General features: G+C 39.4%; 1 non-coding gene across 1 annotated transcript; it reads left to right on the top strand.

Moving 5' to 3' along the window:
* Positions 1-5,839: 5,839 nt before the first annotated feature.
* Positions 5,840-5,921, top strand: trnas-gcu (transfer RNA serine (anticodon GCU)). Its single transcript has one exon. It is a non-coding gene; the product is annotated as a tRNA-Ser (tRNA).
* The last annotated feature ends 1,126 nt before the right edge of the window (positions 5,922-7,047 follow it).

A 7,047-nucleotide genomic window follows, 5' to 3' on the forward strand; every position in this document is an offset into this window, starting at 1 on the left:
AAGAACTGGAGATGGAACAGGAGACTCACCCAGTCTATAGTAAGGTTGTGTAGGACCGCACACACTAGGAAGAGTGTTGAGTAGCGGGTGTAAAACCTTCACGAGCCAGACAGGAATCGAACCTGCAATCTTCTGATCCGAAGTCAGACGCGTTATCCATTGCGCCACTATCATCTTACTCAACTGCACTACAGTGAGCTCAGAGCCGCTACTAGTAATACATTGTCCAGATCCGCATTTTCTCAATTAGATTCACGTGTTTTTTACGTGTGTCTAATTACTACGTCTTTCATTTTGTCTGGTTTTATAAAAATGTCTCTTGAAAACAGACAAAGGGTTTATGTGTCTCCCTGAAATTCACACACGAAGGAAGTCACACGAGGAAGGAAAGATATCGCGTTTAAAGAGAATCCAGAGTGGAGACGCCGGCGAATGAAAACGAAGCTTCATATAGTACGAGCGCACTACCACTGAACTAAACTCCTGATAGTGAACTTTTTCCGCAGGTTAATTGTGTTAGGAAATGTGAACAGTCAACAGAGCGCATTTTAAAGGCCAAAGCAAGACAATTAGATGTGAAGAGAATTCTGCTTCTCTGTTTACTGAGCTTTCGGTGAACGTCAAAGTGAAAGACAAATTCGCTATTTTCACTTTTTAATTAAGGAACAAGAAAACACCATCCTTCGAGCCGGATTCAAAACAGCTACATAACAATCGTCCGCTGCTTTTTTAAACAGTTTTACGCTCTAGCAATTGAGCTATCGAAAGGTCGACTCCAACCGCACACGTTTTGTCATACGCGTAGCCCAATGTAGTGTAGAGTTCCTGTTTATATAAATCGCAGTTCGACATCAAAATACTCACTAACAGTCTCGTTTAGTAGAAGAAATGGACCAGGATTCTACTGTATAATCTTCCAGAGGTCTTACAAAACGTTTGGAGGGACATCAGTGCAGGTGGAAATTGACTCTTTTTCTAGTGGGATCAGTACCATATAAAACCTTTCTTTTGGATTGAGAAGAGGATCATGGTGACACTCAAAACATCCCTGTCTTTGCTTCTTACGAGGACTTTTGAGCTGCAAACATCGGTTCAAAACAAAACTCTGCTACTGCAGTTGCTTCTTGGAGAGTTTCTTCAAATCTTTCAACTGAACGTCTTGGGATATTGACGATGATATAATACAGATTGTGGTTTTCTTTTGATCGAAAATTTTATTAAAATATGAGCCTCTTTTACCTTTGTCTTGGATGTTTCGCAAGGTATAATACTTTCCCTTGCATCCTCAGATAAACATTCTAAATACCACAAAGTTACAATATATGGAATAGCATTTATTTTTACATATGTTTTAAAATGTACTCTTATTTAAAGCTACATTTAGTGCTAGGTAAAGATAACGTTGCTAATACTGATGTAGTAGAAATGTAAGATGAATTGATAGCTTTATCTGAGCTAAAAAAGTCCTAAAACGCCTCCTATAACAGGAAAGGACTCGTAGCAAGATTAAACTCCAAACGTTGCTATTACATTATGCATTATGTAAACACGACCCATTTCAGCTTCTGGTGAGTGCAGTTTTTCCAAATTGAATCAAAACTACAGCTCGAATGAAATAAAAAAAAGTTTATGTGTCTCTTTGCTGTAACAACTCTGCCAAAACTATTCAGATAAATCAGAATAGCATCAGAACGTGACTAGATTTTATTGGATATTAGGAAATTTATTTGTGTGCATTTCCCCCTACGATCATAATACCTTCCTGTTTTCATCGTGTTTATTGTTTCTGCCTGTGATCTCGGAAATAAAGTATGTGTTCACCGAAATATTCCGGGAGTTTGCTGTGGTTTGAGAGGAGTGTATGAAGGTAATGAATGAGGGAGGACACGCGCATTCAGCACGGGGAGCGCAGAGCAATGAGCCGCGCCTGCAGCTCGCTGAGTCTTTTCTTATATAACCACTGAGTCCGGACACACAGCGTTTCCAGCCCGTGTTGGAGATTTACAGTTCAGAAAACGACTGTCTCGAGCAGAAACTGATCTTCCTGCTTTAGTTAAGGTTATCGGAATCGGCGGCTGCTGTGGGGGTATAGCGCTTGTATCTCTCTTCTCTGGCTAAACACTATCTACTGTAAAGTATAGAAATAGACAGAAGATGAAATACAGCTACAAATACTTCAGTAAGGCCGAGCAGATAGGAAAGTTTAAATCAAATGTTCTATAACTCGATCTGCCTATATTTTCGAACTCTCTGTTCGAGCTCTGATATAATCCTCTCTGCTCCTGTCGTTGTCACTCTGCATTCCGTAGGGCTACAGGTTGATTTCACAATGCCACAATTAATTAAATACAGGAGAAACCGCACGGACAGCAATATGTTTTAAGAAATCTTCTTCTGGATTTATATTTCGGTCTTTCTCCTTTAAATGCATACCTTGCCGTAAATCTTTACTCGATTACAGGCACCCCAAACAGTTTTTAAGGCAGAAATCGAACCCCATTTGATTTTCTGCTAATAACGTGTAAGTGTTCACGAAGCATTTCCCTGCACATCGGGTGCCCACAAATCGGTTTCTCCGTTTTCCTCTTCCTGTCGTTGTTAGCGAGCACAAGAAGACGGGACAAATGCAAGAGAGGGAAAAGGGAGCGGCTGTCAAGAGTGAGATTTGAACCCACGCTTCTATTCAGAGACCAGGGGGTGAGTTTCCCGAAAGCATCGTAGCGCTAAGAACATCGTAAACTCGCTCTTAAGATCGATCGTTGATTTACGAGTGTTTCCTAAAACCTATCGTAACTAAAGTAGAACGTTATAATCCTTCGTAATCTACGTGCTCCCCGACCCACTCGTTAATCACTAAGTGCTTCTTAAACTGGCTACCTCTTGCGCCAACCTTAGCGACAGAGATCGCCAGACAGAGCACATTCAATTCACATCATGGGAATTCTCTGGAAATATAGAATACTAAGATTTTATATTAAGGATTTTGATATTTTGTTGTACTATGTAAGAGGAAATTCGAAAAAAGAACATTTATTTATACAGTTATGAATTTATTAGTCATCTTGGGTAAATTTCATATTCATAAATCAAATGTTTTAATAATACTCCCTCTTTTAGTACTTTTGGGGTGGGGTTTAAATTGTATTTAAATTCCATAAAGAACGTGAAACATGTAACATGTATTACAATGTAGCGCCACGCAGGGCGGGCTGAGAACAGCACCTGGGGACTACCGGACTGTATATAGTGGGACGGAGGCTGAGATACAGTCTCTTCCCTTCGTGTGTGTGTATGTTAGTGTAGGTGCAGCGCTGTAACCCCTGTCCCTGTGTGTGTACCTTTCCCGATTCGAGTTATTAAATGTGTTGTTCAACCCCATTCCCTGAGTCCTACGCCTGTTCCATTCCGTACCGAAACCCGCGGTCCATACAATATTTTAAGTTCGAATGCCGTTTTATGTTCTGTCTTGATTGTTGACGGTAAAGCTTAGACCTACTTGTTTTTAAATTTGATTATAGGTCCTGTATTTGTTGAGTGACACGTGCCAAGCTTAGTAGTTAATTTTTCCAGATGTCATGTTAATAAGACCAATTAAAAAGGAGTTCCAACACACCCAACAACTTTAAATAACAACAGTATTTTCTCTTGAAACACTGTGATTCCTAACGATGGCAGCGTGACAAAAAATATTGCTTTAAATCAAAGACGTCGTGCAGGACGCATACACTGTTCACACAGTTAAACTTGGTTTTCTTTTACAGCATGTCAGTCATTTATTTTATTACACCATATAATGAAAGTATTGTCAATCAATTGTTTGTCAATCGACTTGTGATGCTTTTTGCTAAGCGACTTCAGGGGCGGGGTTAACAAAGAAGTACTTTATACTCGCTCGTTAAATGATCGATTAAGAGGGGTTTTGGGAAACCCACGAAAAAGTAGCTTGTATGTTACCTACGTACATCGTAAAGTTGCTCGTTCGTCTCTAAGATTCATCGTTTTCGGGAAACTCACCCCAGAACACCCAAGCGATGAAAAGACAGGAGTCCTTGAGTCTGGCGCCTTAGACCACTCGGCCATCCTGCTAAGGTACTGTAGGTTTATTCCATGCTGAAAAGAGAAGGAAACACAATGTTTCAGCTGTGGAGCCTTCTTTGATTGTGACTCGAAGTAAACCTTTACCTTTCCTTGTTCGTTTGATGTTAATTTATCTCCGTCAAATACCTAAGAGTATCTAAACTCGACAGTTGCTTTCAGTAGCTAAAGACAGGCTATACTGCTCCAGGTGAGGCTCGAACTCACAAAGAGGGTAAAACGCCTGATTGTCGGGAGTGGGATTTGAACCCGTGCCTCTATTTGGAGAGTGAAACACAAAGCTTAAAAGACACGAAGCTGTGAATTTGCTGTTTTAAACAGCTCGACTATTCTGAAAAAATGTGTGCTGATAACACCAGTCGCATTCGATTTTCCGTAACTTTAGGACGATTGATACTACTGGACTAACACAATTTGTGGCGTTTAGCATGACATGGAAAACGGTACCGGAGCATTCGGGTCCGGACTACCAGACTCAGAAACAGTTTTTACCCCCGCACTATCAAACTATTAAACTCCCAGCCTCTCTCACTCTCTCCTCACCTCTCACCTATGATCTGAACCTCACAGTGCCTTCTTTCTTACCAAAAACCCAAACACACATTGAAAATCTGCCTCTACCATACATGTCAAAAGCTCACTCCCCATCATTTCTATCCCTTTATTTCATTCTTTTGATGCATGTTTTTGCACATAACCTGTTACCTTTTTGTTATTTTGCACACTGCCTATTGTTGTTTTTTGCACATCGGCTGTTGTCTCTGTCTTTCTTTTGTTATACAATTGTATTGTTGTTGTGTTTTTTTCGTTGTACCCAGTGGGCAAAAGACGTATAATATACGTCTATTAAACGCATACCTTAAACGTCTAAATGTGGTCCGCAATTCGTCTAGAATGAAATTCTAATATACGTCTATTGTTATACGTCAATTATACGTCTATGATTAGATGTTCATTATACGTAAATGGTTAGAGTTCTATTATACGGATAAATTTAGAAGACAATTATACATATATGGTAGGAGTTCCGGATAACTTTAGAGGTCTATTATACGGATAACTTTAGAGGTCTATTATACATCAAAGATAGGTTTTACAGGTGTAGAAACTAGTAAATCAACCCAATGATTTGGTTTAGAAATTTATTCTGAAAATACACATTCACACCTGAAAAATATGTATTTCAAATTATACATTGTATACAATCAATCAACAATCAACATACTTGTACATACTTTTGGTGAACAAAAAAATTTGCTTGCATTTCATCTTTCGCAAGCTATATGATTTAAAAAAAACAAGTTGTTCTGCAAAGGAAATTAATAAACGCATAAAACCAAATCAAGACCTCTTTGAGTGTCCCAAATTACATGTTCTGTAAAACAAGACAGGAAAAAAGGTACCGCTGGCATTCGGATCCAGGATCTCCTCTTTATGAAACAGGTGTTTTAACCAGCTTTACCACAGCACCGGCAGAACACTATTCTTATACAGGTGGGTACCCACCCTCAAACCTTTGTTCTCCCGCTACTTTACCTTTGCCTACTGTCCTGTCTCTCTCACACATGAAGAAGACTCCACGGCCGAAACATTGTGTTCTCTTTCTTCTTTTTTTCAGCATGGAATAAACCTATTACCTATTCTTATACAGCCGCTTGGACACACCGCTCTGAGACATCTGAGGTCGATGTGCGCTGAGCCTGGTCGCCGAGCAAAATCATGCCCAAGGGGAAGTGGTACGCGAGACGAGGTGGCCGAGTGGTTAAGGCGATGGACTGCTAATCCATTGTGCTTTGCACGCGTGGGTTCAAATCCCACCCTCGTCGGTTTATGTCTTCGACTTGTGATCCGTTTCTAAGTTGGACTTGCTATCTTTATCTACTGTAGTAGAGTAGTAATATTTCTAGCGTTGGCTGAATATGGCTTACAGCAGTAGCTGACAGATATAGTCTCTTAATAGGTTAAATTTATGCTTTGTACTGCTTTCACCTGACATTAATAGTAGTCCTGATGAACGATTTAGGGACATGGCGCATCTTGAAAATGTTCTTGTTAATTTCAGTTTGGAAAAAATGCACTCACCAGAAGCAGAAACTGGTCGTATCTGCAAAATGCGCAATGCAATAGCACTGTCTTGCTATGAGTCCTTACCTGTTACAGGAGGCGTTGTAGGACTTTTTTAGCTCAGAAAAAGCTATCAATTCATCTTACATTTCTACTCCATCAATATTAGCAATGTTATCTTTACTAAGCTCTAAATATAGCTCTAAATAAATGCAAATTTTAAAATACATTTTAAAATAAATGCTATTCCATATATTGTAACTTTGTGGTATTTAGAATTTTTATCTGAGGATGCAACGGAAAGTATTATACAAATGTGAAAGAGGCTTGTATTTTAATACAATTTTCGATCAAAAGAAAACCAAAATCCGTATGATATTACCATCAATATCCCTCGATATTGACGTTCAGTTGAAAGATTTGAAGAAGCTCTCAAAGAAGCAACTGCAGTTGGAGAGATTTGATTTGAACTGATGTTCGCAGCTCAATAATCCATTCGTCCTCGAAAGAAGCAAAGGTTAGTATGTTTTGAGTGTCAACATGATCCTCTTCTCAATCCAAACGAAAGGTTTTATGTGATCCTGATCCCACTAGAAAAAGAGTCAATTTCCGCCAGCACTGATATCCCTTTAAATGTTTTATAAGAACTCTGGACGTTTATAGAGTAGAAGCCTGGTCCATTTCTTCTACTAAACGAGACTATGGGAGTGGGTATTTTGATGTCGAACTGGGATTTAAATAAAGAGGAACACTACACTACATTGGGCAACGCGTGTGACAAAACGTTTATTTTCTGACCTCTCGATAGCTCAGTTGCTAGCTCTTAAGATTGTTGAAAAAGCAGCGAGTATTTCTTATGTCCCTGGTTTGAATCCAATTCAAAGGATG

This window comes from Atractosteus spatula (assembly GCF_055471065.1).
Source record: "Atractosteus spatula isolate fAtrSpa1 chromosome 10 unlocalized genomic scaffold, fAtrSpa1.hap1 SUPER_10_unloc_8, whole genome shotgun sequence".
In the NCBI taxonomy this organism is placed as follows: domain Eukaryota; kingdom Metazoa; phylum Chordata; class Actinopteri; order Semionotiformes; family Lepisosteidae; genus Atractosteus; species Atractosteus spatula.